Here is a 20,323-nt window from a genome sequence, read left to right on the forward strand (position 1 = left end):
TAAATCAAGAGGCCCAGAAATCCAAGAAAAACAGGAGTCATCTAATTACAACGTACAGTCTAAGACTCTTAAGGATTGTAATAGCCACTATGTAGAGCAGACAGGCAGAAAATTAGCAGAGTGCATTTATGGACATCAACTAGCTGTCAGAAGACATAATAAAAACTCCTTAATCTCACAGCTCATGGGAAGACTCAACCATAGTTTCAACTGGGAAAGTGGGAGCAGCCTCAACCAAGCTAAATCCAAAACTGCTAGAGAATGCCTGGAAGTTTGACTTTCAGACAAATCAGCCATCAATAGAAGCATAAAATAAACATATTTACCCACCATTCAAAAGAGAGAATAAAAATGCTAAGAAGGAAACAAAAAGACCAGGACACATCCTCTGCAGCAGACAACATCCAGTTAAGTGGGGATTAACACCAGGCAAACAGTCATCAGTCAATAAGAAAGCAATACCCTAATGAAAGAACTATTAAGAAGACATGCCCCCATCCAAAACAGATGGAGCAAGTTTTTGTACATAAATAGGGACCAAACCCCCACTCGCTTGAACTGATGATGTTACCTAGTTGGTAAAGAAATGTCTGCAAACAAAGAATTAAGCTCAGAATGAACTCTTACTTCCCAATTCAATCTGAGCTACATACATTCTCTTCTATTAGAATGTGTTATATTCAAAGTTTATTTTTAATGCCAAATGAGGTTCTGGAATATTTCAAAGATACAACAACACAGCTTTGATGGAATTCTGCAAGCTTTAAATACAGGAATAGAATACTGAATCATTTCTCTTTATTGCAAACTTTCAGTAGAAAGAATAGTATTTCATTTTTATTTGTCACTCAGTTCCTGGATCTTTGACTAAGGACAAGCAAACCACATTGGAAGTCTCTTTTGCACTGCAGCTGAACCACTGGACCAGATGGAGGTCATGCAGGAGTCAGGTTGTGACCGATTTGAGATAATCTGTGCCTGAGTGGACAGAGGCAAAACTGCTTCACTGTGAACTTGGGATCATTTAGACCAGAGATATCTATGGCTAGAGAGGAGGACCAAATTAAAAGTCCCTTTGTTCCATCCCTACTTTTCACACCCTAAAGGGCCAGGCAGTTCTCTGAAAGACAACGAGAATACTAATATAAACCAAGAGCCACAGTAGTCTGCAAGGACAGAAAAGTTTTAAGTGTCACCAGAGAGGGATTAACTGGTTTCTTTGGCATGAGTTATCATGAGTTTGGCAACAGCCTATTTCATGAAACACTCAAAGCTGACACTTTACCAGATGGAGAATAATACAAGTATGATATCTTTCTAATTCATTTGCTGAAGCATGAATGCTAACAAGGGCTTCTAATCAATTAAATAATTATACTTAATTGATAATGTTTAAACTAATTATACAATTAAGAAATTGTATTTAAATATGTTTGTATACGAACAAATCGCAAAACCGTTTCTTTTGCTTAGAAACTAAATGAAGTAAAACATAATGAAAGCTAGCTCTATTTTTATAGACTTTTAGATATGTTTTCTTTTCTATTCCTCAGGCAACATTATTCATGAAACAAAATGGTCTTTAGCCTTCAGCTTCAGCAATTATAATTGATTACTCAGATTGAACTGATTACTCTGCCAATTAAAGATTAATTCCTTTATGTTTGCAAGTATTAAAGCATAACAAGTGGCACTTAGACAGACAGCAGGAAGGAAGAAGAGACAAAGACTGAGATCTTTTGTGTCAATAATAAATGAAATATTAATTTCACATATTATTTCCGTTAGTGATTAGAGATTTAATCATCTGCAAATATGTCCTACCATATACAGTATGGAGTGCAAATGTCCAGAAAAACACTCAATGGTTTGACACAGGAATCTCTGCCTCTTTGTTACTACATAGAGGTAGTCCATATTTCTGTAGCTAAGTAAGGTAGGGATAGAAAATGGTACCTATTCAGACCAGCACATAAGCTTGTGATTACTATAAATGGAAAGAGCCACAACTCTGCTGCATGCTTACAAAGATATACTAGATGAAATGCACATTGGGCATGCTGAGGTAACCATTGACATTGTCTGCTTGTTTTTGACCTCTTGTTGGAATAGAGCAGTGTTTTTAGGACTCATGGGGACCCTCCAAAGCCCTTTCAGGGGTCTGCAAAATTAAAATTATTTGCCAGCTTCTATTGAAAAATGATACAATATTGAAATCCCACCAAACAATTTGAGAAGTGATAGCAACAATTAATGTGTCAATTTTCATTTTTAATAGTATAAATATTTCATAGGTATAACAAATACAAACAAAAGTTCCTTTGGGATCCTCTGTAATTTTTAAGAGTGGGAAGGGCTCCTAAGAGAAAAACATTGGAATAGAGCAAAATGTAAAGCTACAGCAGACACTTCTTAAAGAAAGAATTATGTACATTGCTACTGAAATGTAGTCTTTTTCTTCTACCATGTTAATTTGTTAATGCTTAGCATCCTACCTAGATATCATTTTCTGTAAGTTTTAAGGATAAAGACATTAATTTGGTCATTTCCTTGTTCCCACGAGAGTTTTGGGAGAGGATGAAAAGGCAGGAATATGAAACATGCAAGGGAAAATTTTGCCAATAAGGGGTTTTTTTTTGGAGGGGGGGGGGAATACCCTAAACCTAGTTTCAGTGTTTTGCAAATGTGATATTGTAAGTGAAGTAATCTCAGAAGAATTCCCAATTTTGCTGCCAAAGAAAGTACCATTGCTTCATCCATTCACTGCAAAGTGTGACTCTAGTGCTTCAGGTCTGAGCCCGAAGTCTCTTTGATTAACATTCTAGAGCGATCTCCTAACTAGTCATTAGTTGGCTCACTGATCCTTAACTGCAGATCACTCTCTTATTTGGACTGCATTTCCCTTAGGTTTCAAAATAATTAGTCTCATGGCTATGGATGGGATTTCCTGTCAAGTGATGTGAATATTGATGGAGCACCTCAGCCTTTACTGATTAGCCATTTATTCATGCTACATACACTTTTTTTAGTATTTAGAGAATCAACGTTACCTCCCTCAATTCAGCTTCCATGGTTAAAATATTCAGGCAAATCAGAGGCCAAATGAACGATTTAGTTCACCTTGAAGGTTTTTAACTAAATACGATTTGCTCAAATGGCCTCCCAATCATAGATATTTATATAATATACTATCTCCTATTATAGCAGGAAACACATATTTTGGTTTATAGCTCTGGCCACTTAGAGAGGAATTGATCTAGTTGCTGACTTTCCTTTGGTTATTGTTTTGTTACTTATACTATGGTACAGATAGACTTAGTTGCCACTATACTGTAAATCTGTTTCTCATTACCTATTAAATGCTGGTGTTTTTGGATGTACAGTACTGTTATTTCAACCAGTATTGTACTCCTCTATCATATTTTAAATTTGGACAAAGCTATTATCTGCAACTTTAGGCTTCATAGATAGCTTGATATGATAGTAACTGGGTATCTACATAGAGACTGTGTTCACAGATCACAACATGCTATGATTTGCTTTCAATCTGGTTTGATGAAGAAATGAATTGTGAGAATGTACCAGGCCACTGCAAGAATTCAGGGTTTCCATGTGGCTGCAAGTTGTAAGAGAACAGTAAATATGCCCAAAATGTTTTTCAGGAAAGTTAGTCCATCTCTAAATTTTACAGCTCTCTCCCTTCAAAATAGAAAAATACTTACTCAACTCTTATCTTTCAGTGGCTTGGCAAGCATTTTCCCGCAGCTTTAGACATCTACCTTCCAATTTTTAACTTTCCCACAGCCCCCAGGAAACAAGGCTTGCATTGATGCTCACAATTCTTCACAAACTAAATTTCACTCCCCTTTACCTTCTTTTTTTCATCTAATTTCTACAACATGTCCTGCCCCAATACATCTGAATTGAAGCATCATGGCTTCATCACAGCTACATTTGAAGCATCGTAATCATTTTCAGATGGATTGACATCAGAAGCAAGTCTGGCAGAATCTCCATCCCTGAACAGTATTTAACATATTTCTTTTTTTTTTTAAGGTTCATGTTACAGTTTATAATGTATGTGAAATTAAGTTTAGTTGAGACTGATCACAGTGTCTCTGATTTTTTCTTTCTTCCAAAGTCCAGTCAGTGATTTGGTTGTTTCAGCTGGTAAGGGAGTTGCAGTCTGTAGTCCTTTTGGACTTAGTATGACATACAGCCAGGAACGTAGTCAGCCTTGTACTTTGGGTGACTTTGTCCCAGTAATCTAGCACAATGAAATCACTTCTTCCTAAAATATCCTGGAACACCATCCTTCATACTTTGGCTTCAAAAGTTTGCCCGTTCCTAAGAAGGTTGGCCTTTGCTGTTATAAAAAATATTGAAACATATTCATTGGATGCAATACGTGTTTCATGTTAGCTTCATCCGTTAGCTGGTATTATTATTTAATAACATTCTTTTCAATGATTTTAATTTATAGCGATTCTATGCTATGATTATTTCTTTCAGATATCTGACATTTTATTGTAGATCATCTTTGATGTACAGTATTACATTTCCCTGAGTTCTATCAAATCTTTTTTTTATAGCCATATTGTAGATCTGACAATATGCTACTGGCTGCCATTGTTCCAGGTGCTTCATATGTTTATTTTCATATTCACTTTTAATAGCAAGCACTCTAATTCACCTGGGCTGTAGACAGCTAACATTTGCATATTTGTATATTCTGTTACCCTTTGAATGTCCTTTTTCTGTTTGTCTTCCATCTAACATTTTAATTGCTTGTATTGTTTTTCATCAGTTTCATGGGTGTTTTGTCAGTTTCTAGCAAATTCTTGTTTTGAGTGCTTGAGATCTAAATAAATGGGACTGAAACAGCCTAACCAGGCTTCGGGTTGTACTCTAATATTCTAAATTTAATATTTATTCCTAAATTAGTAATTTTTCAAATATTAAACCTCAAATTATGAAATATCAGCAATAGTTTTTTGTTTGTTTTTAATTAAAACCATGAAACTTAATTTTTGCACATATTGAAGTAAAATATATCTAACTAGATAGCATATAGTATAGCACTTTTTTAAATGAAAGATTTAAAAATGAATGTGACTTACACAATAACTTATGACCTACATTTAACTGTACCATCTTTACCTGCATTTCTTAATAACTGCTAAAATACTTCAAACATTTAATTGTTATTTAGAAATATTGGCTGCCATCATCCCTATGAAGGCAAAAGGTAATATGGTCACCATGGCTGCCATATAACCACCTCTTCTATTAAAAATATTAATCAACTCAATCTTCACATTTGAGGATGTTTTTACTGATGGCGAAGATTGCTTTGTGTGCAACTTGTTCATTATATCTAATGTTTTTCATTGTAAGCTTCCTAAGGACACTGAAAAAGGGAGCTATTATGCAAAGAAACAGTCATATGAAATTCCCTCATCTACCAGCTCAGCCTATTAGTATTGATGTAATACTTTGTGGTGTTCTAAGTTGATAACAATTAATTACATTAATTATTAGTTTATCTGGCTGCTATTATGTAAAGCTAAAACAAACGTGTAAATCAGAAAAAACTTGGAAAAAACCCCATAGAAGCTAACAGAATAATTTTTTGCTTATATCTGTTTTGGATTTTTACATATGTTTATGTAGGAATGGAGAAGGGACATATATAATAAAAGAGGCTTTTAATCTCTTAAAAGGTAGAAGGTAAATATATTTTCATATTTACTTTTTAAAAAGTGAATAATTTAGTATAGGTTTGCCAGTTTCTATAATGTGTTTTTAGGTATTTCCTTGGTAATTAAATTGCTCTTTCACATTTTCATAATTTTATTAAGACCATTTTGCTCCAAGCTTTCAATGTTAATCTGAAAAAAAATCATGTCAAGGAAAAAAAGAGTTCAATTACTTAAATCCAACTTACCTCAAATTAAAAACTTATTTTCTTGACTCACTTCAGGGGCCAGAACATTTCAGATCATACCAATTGCAACCAGCCAATCTAGGCATGGTGTCCTTGAATCAACAGGGTCCAAACAGTGTTCTGCAAATAATCACAGAACTTTTAACTATGTTTGTAAACATCAAGGGTAATTATTACAACACAATACCTGTAAAAGACAAACATGGTTCTTTGATAGATAGATAATTAACACATGGGGCAAAAGACTGAAAAATATTGCATTGACTTATTTTCTTCACTAACTATAATTAATGGTGGAGGGAAAATAAATTCATAGACATCTGATAGAGCAAGTTAGTGTCTTCCTTATAAATATAAGTCTAAAAACTCAACAGTTTCCCCAGTACAGCTTTTTCAGAAGAAAAGTCTCCAAACTATATTGTTTCCCATTGATTGTGTTGGCTTTTATTTTCAGAATTCATCCTGCTCTGTCTTGATTACGGGACTTGATCATGGAACTTGGTCATGAATGTGGATTTAAAATTTTGTCTATCATGGACTCTAGTGGCTGATATTAAACCATGTTCCTTTCTCAGACTAATCAGAGTAATTAGATACAACTTTATTAAATGATAACATGGACAGGAGAAAGATGCATCACTCTGAACAGCTTGGAAAGAAGGTAAAATAAAAACATAATATATAAATAAATAAATAAATCTCCTTCACATGCTAATGAAACACTAAAGGCCATTGCAACTAACATTTCAAGTCTAAATTGACTAATAAAATGAACTTGGGTAGCTAAATTTCAACAGATTAGCATTGACAAACCGTAATTCAAATCAGATATTTATGTTATGTATCTTGAAGAGTATCTGGAAGCTGGTGCAAAATGCAGAGGCGCAGGCAGTTATGTGTGTTCTAAAAAAAGCATGTAGTATGCTTCTGCTCCACAAGCTGCATTGGTTGCCAGTCTGCTTCCAGGTCCAATTCAAAATGGTGGTTTTGATCTTTAGAGACCTTCATGGCGTGGGACCAAGTTATTTGCGGAATTGCCTCTCCCCCAATTACACCAGCTTGTCCCATCAGATCTAGCAAGAGAGATGTTGCTGGTCCCGTCTCTCAGGGAAGTACACTCGGCACTTTAAACAGGGATTACAACATGACCAGGCACCTAAGGCACAAACTTTTCTTCAACCAATTTAATTTTTGTAGCAATAATTAATCTTCTAGCCAAGGTAATTAATTACACAAAGGATTTTACTTTTTTCAGATAGAGTCCCATTTTAATGAAAGGTTTAAATTCTGCCTCAGTGTATTACCTCCACCAGTTTGTTGCTGGGCTTTTTTGTTGAGGAGAAGAGATCGTGACCATGAATATTGGGTGTTAATCAAATGAAATTGTCCCACCTCCCTTGAAGGAAGCCTGGGTCTGGGATAAGTGTCCACCTCATAAATAAGATTATCCAAATGCCCAAACTTAAGGAATGGTTACCTTCCCTTTTGTATGGGAAAATTAAGTGGTATCTATATTCTTTTTTTAAACTACAAAAGTTAGTTCCTTGCAGCTGTTTTGCATTTAGGTGGTGCAAAGCTTTGTGTACCTAATGTGTTGAATTCAACAAATGTTTTTTTTTCCTGCCAGTTTGCTTGCAACTCTCTAGATTGTTCTTCAAAACACTTTGATGTATGCAATATAAAAGCCTTTCTGCATTTTATTACACATTATCCAACTAACAATTTACAATGTTGATTCCTGCCTATACTTGTATACACATTTGCATCTGTATTAATTGTTTAAAGGATGAAGAAAGAGTCTTAAGGGAAGAAAAAAAATCAGTTTACTACACATTTTAAAAAATCACAAATTGGCAAGGTTTTTGATGAGTTTGAAATATGGAAAATGCCATGTTGTTTAAGGAGGATTTTATATTCCTCAATTGAAGTGAAGCTAGAGCTTTTGTAAAGAAAACCTTTCATCTTAAACATGCAGCACCCCCTCACAACTTAATTACCCTAATTTGTATTCTGCTGTAGAAATAGAACTTTTTTTCTTAAACAAATTAAGTAACGATCGCCAAGCTTACATGACCAGCATTTTTTCAGGTATGCTGTTATCAGCATAGTATCAGTCTCTAATCTTGTTATTCTTTAGGATATATATTTTCCATTTTTTTTCTTGGAAAAATTGTGAATATTTAAATGTATTTTAGTGCATTGGATCTACTTTTCTTGGTTAAATGTGTAGTTTTCTGTTCATTAGAAAGTATATCTTGCTTTTGTTCATTCCAATAAAACTGGTATCTTTGTCATTAAAATAATTGCTTGATATACATTGCTACAGTATAATATCTCCTAATCAGTGATTTATAGTGTTTCCTAACTATTTTGTTCCAATACAGGTGGTCCTCGACTTACATCAGTTTGAACTTGTGACTGTTGCAGAATCCCCATAGTCACATGATTTACATTTGGATGCTTGACAACTGACTCACATTTATGATGGCTGCTGTGTCTCAAGGTCATATGATCACTTTTTGCTTCTGACAAGCAAAGTCAATGGGGAAATTCACTTAACAACCGTGTTGATGTTGGTCCATCATGTACGAAGAGGACCATCTAACAGGCTGTGGGCTGTCCACGATGTGTTCTGTCCGCAGGTGTCTGATAAGGCCTATATGGGTACGAAATGTTTTGACACATGTCAGGCAGATATGTGTGGGCACCATTGTTGCAACATTTGCAGCTCTGGCTTTGTGGAGTGCTCACTTCTCTTGTGCTATAGTTGTTCTTCTGTCCTCAGATGTCTGGCAGCCTTGGTGGATCAGCGTGTGCCATGTTGATCAATGGCAGGGTTTCCCAGGAGGTGGTGTCAATATCCAGGGACTTGAAGGAGGCTTTCAATGTGTCTTTGTGTCTCTTCCTTTGTCCTCCGTGTGATCACTTTCCTTGAGACAGCTCACCATAGAGGAGCTGTTTGGGGATGTGGAAGTCTGGCATCCTTGCAACATGGCCTGCCCAGTGTGTCTGGGCTTTCATCAGCATGGTGTGAACTGATGGCAGGCCTGCTCTGGAGAGGACTTCTATGTCTGGCACCTTGTCCTGCCACCAGATCTTCAGAATTCTATGGAGGCAGGTCATGTGGAAGTGTTTCAATTGCCTACTGTGCCTCCGGTATACAGTCCAAGTCTCATTGGCATACATCAGGGTAGTTAGCACTACTGCTCAATAGACTTTGAGCTTTGTAGCAAGGCTTATTCCACACCGGTCCCACACATTGGTCAGTAGTCTGCCAAATGCAGAGCTTGCCTTGGCGATTCTGCAGTTGACCTCAGTGTCAATTGTCACTGCACAGGAGAGGGTGCTGCCAAGGTATGTAAATTGGTCCATTGCTTGCAGATTTTGTCCCTGCACTGTGAAGGTGGGCTCTTGGTGTTGGGTTTCGGAGCTGGCTGATGCATCACTTCGGTCTTCTTTATGTTGATGAGGAGGCCGAAGTTGTCGCATGCTCCTGCAAATTTGTCCACACTGGCTTGAATTTCCTGCTTTGATCCAGCATTCAGGGCACAGTCGTCAGCAAAGAGGAGGTCACTTAGCACAGTCTCCTTTATCTTGGTGACAGCCTGGAGTCTTCACAGGTTGAACAGTTTCCCATCGGTCCTGTATCTCAGGCTAACTCCCAAGGAACTGTTCTGGAAGGCATCTGACAGCATGGCTGAAAACATAAAACTTGTCCTTTACTTCATCCGGATTCGTTATTGTGGGTGTGTAGGCACTGATCAGTGTGGCTTGTTTTCCTCTTGGTAGTGGAAGATGCAATGTCATGAGTCGGTTGCTCACATCCTTGGGAAGATTGGTAAATTTGCGGACAAGATGATTCTTAACTGCAAAGCCAACTCCAGATTCACAGCATTTGTTACTGCTGCATCCACACCAGAAGAATGTATAACCACCTCCTGTTTCTCTGAGCTGACCTTCATTGGCTAGATGAGTTTCACACAGGGCCGCAATATCGATGTTAAATCTTGCAAACTCTCTGGAGACCAGGGCTGTTCTTCTTTCTGGTTGATTTGCTAAGAGGTTGTCTTGAAGTGTACATACCAGGGGTGAAATCCAGCAGGTTCTGACAGGTTCTGGAGAACCGGTAGCGGAAATATTGAGCAGTTTGGAGAACCGGTAGCGGAAATTTTGAGTAGTTCAGAGAATTGGCATTTACCACCTCTGGCTGGCCCCAGAGTGGGGAGGGAATGGGGATTTTGCCATATCCTTCCCCTGGAGTGGGGTGGGAATGGAGATTTTGCAGTATCCTTCCCTTGCCATGCCTACCAAGCCATGCCCACCCAATGGGATCCCCTCCAGCCATGGTAAATTGGCCAGGGTTCTATGAAGCAACAATGTTTCATTGTTTTCTAGCCCCTTCCTCTTACTATGGAGGTGAGGAGTGCGATCCTAAAGAGGGCTGCTCAGTCACTCAGGTAGACACTGAATCCAGCTGTTGCTTTGGTCAGCAAAAAGATGACCATTAGACCTGAGCTGCCTGTGTGCAGATCCGTGGCTACAGCTCCCAGTGTATCCACACCTGCTGCTTTGCCACTCGCCCATCGCCACAGGACTTTGAAGGTTCAGGTGAATTGGGGGCTGTCGACTTGCATGTGACTTGGATTAAAGTGAGGGAGAGGTGCGCATAGTCAGCTTCACTCTCTCTTCCCAGATTCCATCTTGCTCCAATAGCAGAAGAGTTGAGATAGTTGGAGATGGGCTGGGCGCAGTGGTTGACTAGGGCATCTTTCATGTCTTGCTTTGCTCTTAGCATACCACTTCGCTTGCGGAGACTGCCTTTATGACTGTTATCCTATTCTAGTAGGTTTCATCCGCTCAATCGGCCAGAATCTGTCTTCACATATTCGGGATAGACCCTATCTCACCGAAGGTCGATGACCCAATGGCTACTCTCAATCTGGTTTGACCAGGGTGTGTTGCCTAGGGTGTGGCCATTGCGCATGCTATAGCTACTAGGAGCCACAGGTGAGGGCTGAGTGACAGGTGGGGACCAAAGGTGGATGAGCTGCCCTAAAAACTGCCCTAAAACAAGCTGCCCTAAAAGGACACAACATGCCCCTACACCAAAGATGCTACCCCTCCCTGAAAACCCCATACACCCCAACAACCATATTACTAATTTAACAACTGCAGTGATTCACTTATCAAACATGGCAAGAAAAGTCAAAATGGTGCAAAACTTACTTAACAAATTTCTCACTTAGCAACATACATTTTGGGGTCAATTGTGGCTGTAAGTTGAGGACTACCTGCATAAGAGTGCTGAATAACTATTAAAAGCCTTTAGAATATACTAGTGAGGAATTAGCCTAAATAATATGATAAAAACCTATATATTATGAACCCAAATGCATTTTAAACAATTAGAGTTGGCTAAAGTAGTTTGCTTCTAATTAAAAGAGAACATACTATGGATGGCTCAATATGTTCGGTATCAACATAGATTCTATTTGCATGTTCCCTCAATTCTATTGATTAAATATATGGCATTACAAGAGAGGAAAGGTGAGCATAAGACATAGAATTCCATCAGAATGCAGGCAGGGAAGCATAGCTGGTAAATTGAACCAAGCAGTATTAGTTGTGAAGTACGGTACATACTAGATACAGTTCTCATTGTTTCTAAGGCCACAGAAGACCAGGTCTCTTCCAGATGAAAACTCTTTTAACACAGTGCATCCATTACAGAGTTGTTAGGTAGGTTCCAGATGCCTTCCTCCAACATGTTTGGGAAAGGCTATATTGCCAGAGCAATGAAACACAACATTACTTTCTTTACCCACCCAATCTCCAACGCTGTGCTTTCAGGAGATTTATGTGAATTATGGTTTTGCAAGCAGTATAGGAAATCATTAGATGGTATTTATATCATCATACAGGTAGTCTTTGAATTGTGACAATTGAGGCCAACATTTTTGTTGCTAAGCAAGGCAATTGTTCAGTGAATTTTGCCCCATTTTATGACCTTTTTTGCCACAGTTGTTAAGTGAATCATGTGGTCATTAACTAAATCTGGCTTCTACTGACTTTGTCAGAAGCTGGCTGGGAAGGTTACAAATGGTGATCACAGAACCCAGGGACAATGCAGCTGTCATAAATACATCCCAGTTGCCAAGCACCTAAATTTTGATCATGTGACCATGGGGAGGCTACAACGATTATTAAGTGTGAAAACCAGTCATAAGTCACTTTTTTCAGCGCTGATGTAATTTCAAATGGTCAGTAAATGGATGATAGTAAATTGAGGATTACTGGTACTGACAAACATTGTAATTGGTCTTCCCTATTCCACTGCAATATTTTTTTTTCTTTTGCTAAAAAAGTTTTTTTAGATAATGCTCAGGGACGGCATATTCTTAGAGTGATCTTTGGATAAAATAAATAGTAAATGAAGATCAGCAAGCCTGCTCCTTCCTTTCTCCCATCCCCATTAAGCACACCTCACCAAAATCCTTCAATTTATCTTTTATCAATGCTAAATCAGTGCTGTTATTTATTCCATGTTGATTATAGTTTACTCAATGTTGTTCCATAACTGTTATTTTATTGTTTTGTTTATTGAGCACTTGAACCTAGAAGATTTTCATAGAAAGTTGGTAGAGAAATATTATAATTAAATAATACAGCAAAAGCAAATAACAATAAAATTGATTTTAAAATCATTAATTTCTGTGCTTTCCCAAATATTTGCAGCTTATGACTATGTAAATAAATATTTTAATTTGCTATGCAATGCAACATTATGTCTTTGGCTACAGTCTTGCTTCTGCTTAAGCCAATTTAACATCTCCTACTGTTTTCAGTGGAATTTAGGGGCTCTAACTGGAAGCAAAATGGTGTGGACTATAAGGGCTATGGTTGTTGGGAAGATTGGGGTATAATATTTTCCTCCTTTCTGTCTTAATTAGCTCCTTCCATGCATAAAGTGCCTCTGTTTCTTTGCAACAGAGGAAAAATGACTTGGATCAGGCAGTTTTCTTCTGCATCAAGCTTTTACTCTACAAACCAGCTGGTTTAAGACATGCTGGTTGAAGCCTCTTTCTCTGTCTCTATAATCCTAGTCAGTTTCCCGTGGCCACAGTGGGGTGCTTCCTTTGATGTTGCTCTGCAGGTGGCTGCCTATGTATAAAATGAGGCCTATAAGCAGAAAGCCCTCTGTGGATCAAATGAAAACAGAGAGAATGCTATTGTGCTTCAGTGTTTTATATACATGGAAGGAACTGATGTCAGTACTGAACTATTTTGTTGTATAATGTATCAAGCCTTTACATAGAAGTCAAAGATAAATAATTTGGCTGCTATCCTGTCTTTATCAACAGATACACCAGGTTCTCACAATTCGTTCCAGCACATCTGGTGAGACAGGTTTAATCAACATTTAGCAAGAGCAGAAGTTAAATTTAGAATATTTGTGGTATTATTCTTTATTGGCTGATTGATTTTGAACTGGATGAGTTTCTGTGAAATATGGCTTTAGTAGGCCATTGTTTCTTTTGTTTGTATTATTGTTGGAATCAAACTTTTGCAGCCAGGGAATAGCTTTTTAAAAGTGACTACATAAAAAATATTGATTTTAATTATTCTTACAACAAAAATCTCAACAAGTAATTGGTCTTTAAACTCTGAAGATGAAATTAATCCTTTAAATTGTTCTCCATTCTCTGATCTCATTCAAGGATATTATAGCACAGTGTTTATACATAATATATAAATATAGTAAGGTGATATAAGTTACTACAGATAAGTATGTGCATGTGAGTGTGTATATATATTAGCCATGCTGGCCACATGACCACAGAAAATGTCTTTGGACAATGCTGGCTCCCTTGACCAAGAAACAGAGATAAGCACTGTCCCCTAGAGTTGGACATGACTGGACAGAAAGTTTATTTAGTTTTCATTGCATCATTTTTATTTTATTATTTGCACCATTATTATCTGCCTACCTTCCAACATGGGACTGATGAAAATATGCCCTTTGGATCTGTTAATATTTTTTCCATCCCAGTTTATTCATACCTGCCTTGGCCCTTTTCCATTTTACTGCCGTGATATAGAGCAAAGCTGATTTCTTTCCAACTTTTATATATATATATATATGTGTGTGTGTGTGTGTGTGTGTGTGTGTGTGTGTGTGTGTTTATGTAAGTTTTATATATATATATCACATCATGGGGGTTAAATGAAAATGGGCCAAGGCAGGGATGGATGAGCTGGGATGGAAAAAGTATATTTATGTATGTATGTATCCCCCATGCATATTCTCTAATGAAGCTGGACTTATCCTCTGCATAATTTTTTTGTCTGATATCACTGAACCCATTTTTAGTCCAGTACAGCTGAGTAAAAATCCTTCAGCTATATATGCTGAAGGAACTTAGCACTCTTTCTACAGGAAAGGTGGTAAAACTGGCCTGTGGCTCAGAAGGATGAACATGTTCTAATGCTGGATGTGGTGCCTACAATTTCCTAAAACGTGTTTGTCATCCCACAAGGGATTGTAATCTACAGTAAAATAAAACTGTGGTCTAAAGTTCAGTTTTATGTAATTCAAAATATAGGTAGTCCTTAACTTACAACAATTGTTTAGTGATCATCTGAAATTAAGGCACTGAAAGAAGTGACTTATGACCATTTTTCGCACTTACGAAAAATGCAGCATCCCCACAGTCATATGATCAAAATTCATATGCATATGATGGTTGCAGTGTCCTAGGGCCACGTGAGCCCCTCTTGTAACCTTCTGGCAAACAAAGTCAATGAAGACGACAGATTCACTTTGCAACCTTGTTACTAATTTAGCCAGTGCAGCGACTCATTTAATATCTGTGGCAAGAAAGGTCATAAAATGGGACAATACTCATTAAGTGAGCTGTTGTTAAGTGAGACAGCTGTTAACGGTCTCACTTAACAACAGATATTTTGGGCTCAATTATAGTTGTAAATCAAGGACTACCTGTATGTCTTCAAATGAATTGAGTTCTTGAGATTTATTTCTCAAAATAATCAGAAGGCTCCCAGGCAACCTCCTGCATTTGATTGTTAGGCATGAACTTGGAAGTAGCAGGTCAGTAACTCCTAAACCAGGGAGAACTGGCTTTGTTGCAGTGGCACACAGTACAGTGGCACACTGTAAATCTAGGCTGTCTAGACTCTCAACCCTTTATTCTGGAGTTGGCTTTCTCAGTGGTAGATTCACACATGATTTGGTTAGTGTAGATATTGCAGACAAGAATGAAGCCAATTATTACTGTATACAGGATCTGCCTATAATAATATACAGCAAAGAGAACCTAAAAATAACTCAGTGCTTCAGGGTTTAAATTTCAGACTTTTTCCTTTTCACTTGAATTATGGTAATAGATATTTTACTGTTCTCTTCAAGATCATATGGTTTTTCACTGGTTTGGAAACATCTAGTTCCTGCTAACCTAGCTTAATTTGGAATAGATTCAAATCATGCCTTGCATCCAAATGATAGTTCAGGAATAAAATTACAAGTTATAAGAAGATGAGAAACAATTACTTTGATGGAAGGGAGAAACATAGGGGATTGACAGGAAATAACCTGTTTCATAATTAACTTCAGGAAAGTTGCTATTCTGCTCATATACTTTACCTATCAATATTTTCTATACATGCCTTTATATATTAAAATGTACAGAATATATTGGAAAATTGGAAGAGTTGTCCTTGGTTGATTATTGGTTTAGAGTGTGTCACTTAAAATATTTTTTTCTCATTAATCAAAACTGATAAGTGAATAAAATTAAGAAAATGATACTCCTATTCCTTTCTCTTTTTTTTAGGCTTACATGTACCTTTCTATTATTTTTGCCCTCGATGGGACTTGATAGTAGGATAACTAGAGTACAATTCCATGGGGTCAGTCTGCTTGCCCTTTAAAAAATATTGACATAACATAAGCTCAGGATACCACGTGCTGAGAAAGTGGCTTACTGCTTGATTGCTGTTTGCATTGCAGGCATTAACCTTTAAGTGACTCTGAAATCTATTTACTATGGAAAAAGCACTTTATTTTCAGTGTGTAAAATAAAGATCAGAGCTTGTGTATACATGGGATATTTTCTTTTGTTATTTTTCCTTAGCAGTCAACTCAGTGCTCTTCCATTTAGTGCATGGTTATCCAGATGTGGGTATGACTGCAAATAATCTGGCAGGTGGTGAAATTTATCAAGGTCAGCCATGTGAGACATTTTGAGTTTTCACATCTTATCCTTGAGGTGTCTAAAGCACTGGTGTAATCTGCATCTAATTGGCTTTTGGAGCATTGTTCTTAAGCAATTTTCTGTCATAAAAGGTAGGTGTTCTTAATGTAATACTTGGGTGATTCCAGAATGCAAATGAGGGGGACAATGGTTCCTTGAGGCATATAATTCCCCCACCCCAATACTGCTGAATGTCACTTCGATTAAATATAATGTTTATATATTGTAGTCTGTTTCTGTTTATTATCAAACTGTATGGGAGCAGTAATACTGAAATAAACTAGATCTGAGCGTGAATGTATTAAACAATTTGTAATAAATAATACTGCCTTAGAAAGGAAGATACAATAAAATAGAAAGACAGTGAATAGGAGAGATTTTCTTTAAACAACTAAATAAATATACCTGCTACTAAAAATCTTCTAACAATCAGCAGTAATTAGGATGTACAGATTTTGATGGTTCCAGAATAAAATGTTCAGGAGGACTTTAGAGCTTCCTAAATTTGAGCTCCTCCCAAATTATGGCATTCTGGAAGTGATTTGCTGGTTTCTGAAAATAAGTCCTCAAATTGAAATTGTGTAAGATATTCCAAAGATGGTTTAGGTCATTTTGTTGGTACACCACTTCTATGGAACCGATTCAGAGCAAATCTTGAACCCTTTCAGAATGGCACAAACAGATGAAAAACAGAATATTCCAGAATTCTCTGGAATGTTCTGTCCCTAGTTTAATGAAATGTTTATATCCTTAAAAAGTAATGCTAGATGCTAATCAAATCTTTCCATCTCACATGAACCATTTTTCTCTAACACATACAGTCTTCTGTGAAATATAGGAAATATGCATAGAAATGTGACACTTTTGGATTTTTTTAAATTATCAGGTCATGTAGTTACAAACATTTACTGCACCAGAGGCTGTTGCAAGTCTGTTTTGTCTACAAATCCAAACTAGTGCAAAAAACATGCGCAGCAGAGTTTTTACCTTAAATAAGCAACAGCATTGGAATAAAACCTGACAGTTGATGGAGTTGATTCATTCTCCAGAACCAATATGCCACATTTCCCCACCTTCCTGATGAAGAGGTCCAGTGAAGTGGACCAAGAAGGTCACTGGGTAGTGACCTTCCTTCCTTCCTCATAAATTATGCTATAGCAGATAGGCTGCAGGAGAGAGATAATGTTTGGAGACAGATGGACAACCTTCATATTTGGGTGGAAATTTTCTGGGTAAGGTGGATGATCTGGGGCGTTATGTTTTTCTCACAGCAATACCTCTCTACCTCTGGGATGAAAAACCAGCCTCCAAAGATGAGAGGGGTGACCCAAGCTTTCTTGTTAGCTTTTCACACAAGAAGTGAGCTTTCAGATGTTCTTAAGAGCTTGTGGGTTCTTGGACTGATAGACTAGCAGCAGTTTTAGACTCAGATTACCAGAGACACTGATGCCTAACATCACAGCTTATCTTTCACAGTTTTGAAGTCTGGCATTGTCTTCATGCTGATATAAGTTCTGTCTGGCATTTTCTTCCCATAAGGTGCTTTTTTATCCATACTAAGTATTTTCTGGGCAAATAATCACCATCCTCAATGATCTCGAGGGTTTCCAGGAACTCTCTGGCTTCTGCATCCTTGTTCTGCACTCAATACATCCCCATATCTCCACTCACTTTCATGTTGTGCATATTCACATGAAACTTGAAATGCAGGAACCATCCATTAATTGCAAGGAAAATGTTCTTGCCGCACTTTTCCCAACCTTCTCTTTCAAGTCATAAAACAACCTTGTAGTCTTCTCCTCGATCAGCATTAGGCTAAGTGGCATGTACTGCTGATGTTGTTTGATCCACATGCTGCGCAGTGTTTTCATCCCTTCCTTTTCTTCTCTTGCTTATTATGGATTGCATAGGCACTGAACTTTTCACATGTTCTTTGATTTTCTCTTTGTTTTTAATGATTATTCATGCCAAAGAAGCATGCCATGTTTACCTCTATTCTCTTCAATTTGCCCACCTTCATCTGCAGTATGAATGCATTCTAACTTTTAATATTTGCACTGGAAGAAACATTTGGAAATTTGCTTTTACTGCCTCTAAGACTCATCTTATGACATACTGGTCAAAAATTTGCACGCTTTAAAGACATTCTGCTGGATTTGCAAAATGCCCTAAATTGTAAACTGTGATTTACAAATCACAAGGGCTCTACAAGAAGACCAAATAAATTCCCTCCCAGTTTAGTGTGCATGAACCAACTGACTGGCTTTCTGGAAGGGCCTAAAGACATGGCTTTGCCATTTGGCCTGGGAATTTGGTAGTGGTGTATAGCCTACAGAATGGCTGTACTCTTTCGGACAGTGATTGTAGATTATGATCTTTTACGGTCTTAATCATTGTTAATCATTGACCTTTTGTTGTTAAATTTTGGTTATTTTTATATTGTTTTCAAGTTTTTAACTTTGTAAGACCCCAGAATCATGAGAGATGGTAGTCAAGTCACATAGATAAATAGAAGTAGTCCTCAACTTACGACCACAATTGAGCCCAAAACATCTGTTGCCAAGTGAAACGTTTCTTAAGTGTATTTTGCTCCATTTTATGACTTTTTTTTGCCATAGTTAACTGAATAACTCCAGTTATTATGTGAGTAACACGGTTAAGTGAATCTGGCTTCCCTATTGACTTTGTTTGTCAAGTCACAAAAGGTGTTCACATGACTCTGGGACACTACAACTATCATAAATATGAGTCAGTTGCCAAGCATCTGAATTTTGATCATGTGACCATGGGGATGCAACGGTGGTAAGTGTAAAAAACAATAGTAAGTCACTTTTTTTCAGGGCCGTTGTAACTTTGAATGGTCACTAAATGAACTGTTGTAAGTGGATGATTACCTGGAACTCAAATTAATAATAAAAAACTTGTATGTCATTAGGATTGCTGCCTTTAAAAAAAAACCTGACCAATTGCCACTTTCATTCTATACAATGCACCATTGACAGAGAGCTGTATTGGATCACAATGTGTTTAAAAACCTGACTCTCTAAACACGTCCAATGACTTTTGATAGTCTTACCGAGAAATTTCCTTGAAGGGCATCTGGTCATGAAGAAGCCAACATAATTGGGAGGAAGGTGATTTTTCAACACACAGAGTAGCAGGGAAAGCATCTCAATCAGTTCCATCCATCAAAATAGAGCTGGAAGCGACCTTGGAGGTCTTCTAGTCCAAGGGTCAGCAACCTGTGGCTCTGGAGCCGCATGTGGCTCTTTCACCCCTCTGCTGCGGCTCCCTGTCCCTCAAAATATGCATCACAACCACCAATGTGTGACACCTGCCAGCATGCAATTATTGAGCTTTTCAGCCTCCAGTAGGCCAACCATGGATAAATCCAAGAAAAGAAAAGTTTCAGAAGAAAACAGAACGTTTAATTCAACTACATATGCTAGTTTTGTGGCCGCTCAAGAAATAGTCAGGCACGGTTTTGTGCAGGGGTGAAATTCAAAATTTTTCCCTACCGGTTCTGTGGGCGTGGCTCGGTGGGTGTGGCAGGGGAAGGATATTGCAAAATCTCCATTCCCACCCTACTCTGGGGCCAACCAGACCTGGTATTTGCCAGTTCTCCGACCTATTCAAAATTTCCACTACCGGTTCTCTAGAACCTGTTAGAACCTGCTGGATTTCAGCCCTCGTTTTGTGGCGCCCGGTGTTTTATTTTCTGTGGGAAACGGGTCCAAATGGTTCTTTTTGAGTGTTTAAAGTTATAGACCCCTGTTCTAGTCCAACCCCCTGCTCAAGCAGGAAACACTATACCAGGGGTCTCCAATCTTGGCCACTTGAAGGCTTGTGGACTTCAACTCCCAGAATTCCTTAGCAAAGCAAAGCTGGCTGAGGAATTCTGGGAGTTGAAGTCCACAAGTCTTCAAGTGGCCAAGATTGGAGACCCCTGCCCTATACCATCTAAGAGAGGTGGCTGTCCAGTCTTTTCTTAAAAACCTCCCCTGAGGAAGCACCTACAATGTCCCTTCGTGGTCCCTAGACTTCTCCTAACCTCCCCCCCCCGTTTCAAAAGTGAAGGGAATGTCGTTTCCATCCCTCAGCGTTT

At 37.8% G+C, this 20,323-nt stretch overlaps 1 long non-coding RNA gene across 1 annotated transcript in view; it reads right to left on the reverse strand.

The window, feature by feature from the left end:
• The window catches only part of LOC148113549 (uncharacterized), a 51,385-nt gene that overhangs the window by 13,132 nt on the left and 17,930 nt on the right, over positions 1 to 20,323 (reverse strand). Inside the window, exon 3 of the long non-coding RNA XR_015728284.1 lies at positions 5,948 to 6,067. This is a non-coding gene — a long non-coding RNA (uncharacterized LOC148113549). The remainder of the gene's footprint in view (positions 1 to 5,947; positions 6,068 to 20,323) is intronic.

The sequence above is a fragment of the Pantherophis guttatus genome, chromosome 5, assembly GCF_059756535.1.
Source record: "Pantherophis guttatus breed Tessera chromosome 5, ASM5975653v1, whole genome shotgun sequence".
NCBI lineage: Eukaryota > Metazoa > Chordata > Lepidosauria > Squamata > Colubridae > Pantherophis > Pantherophis guttatus.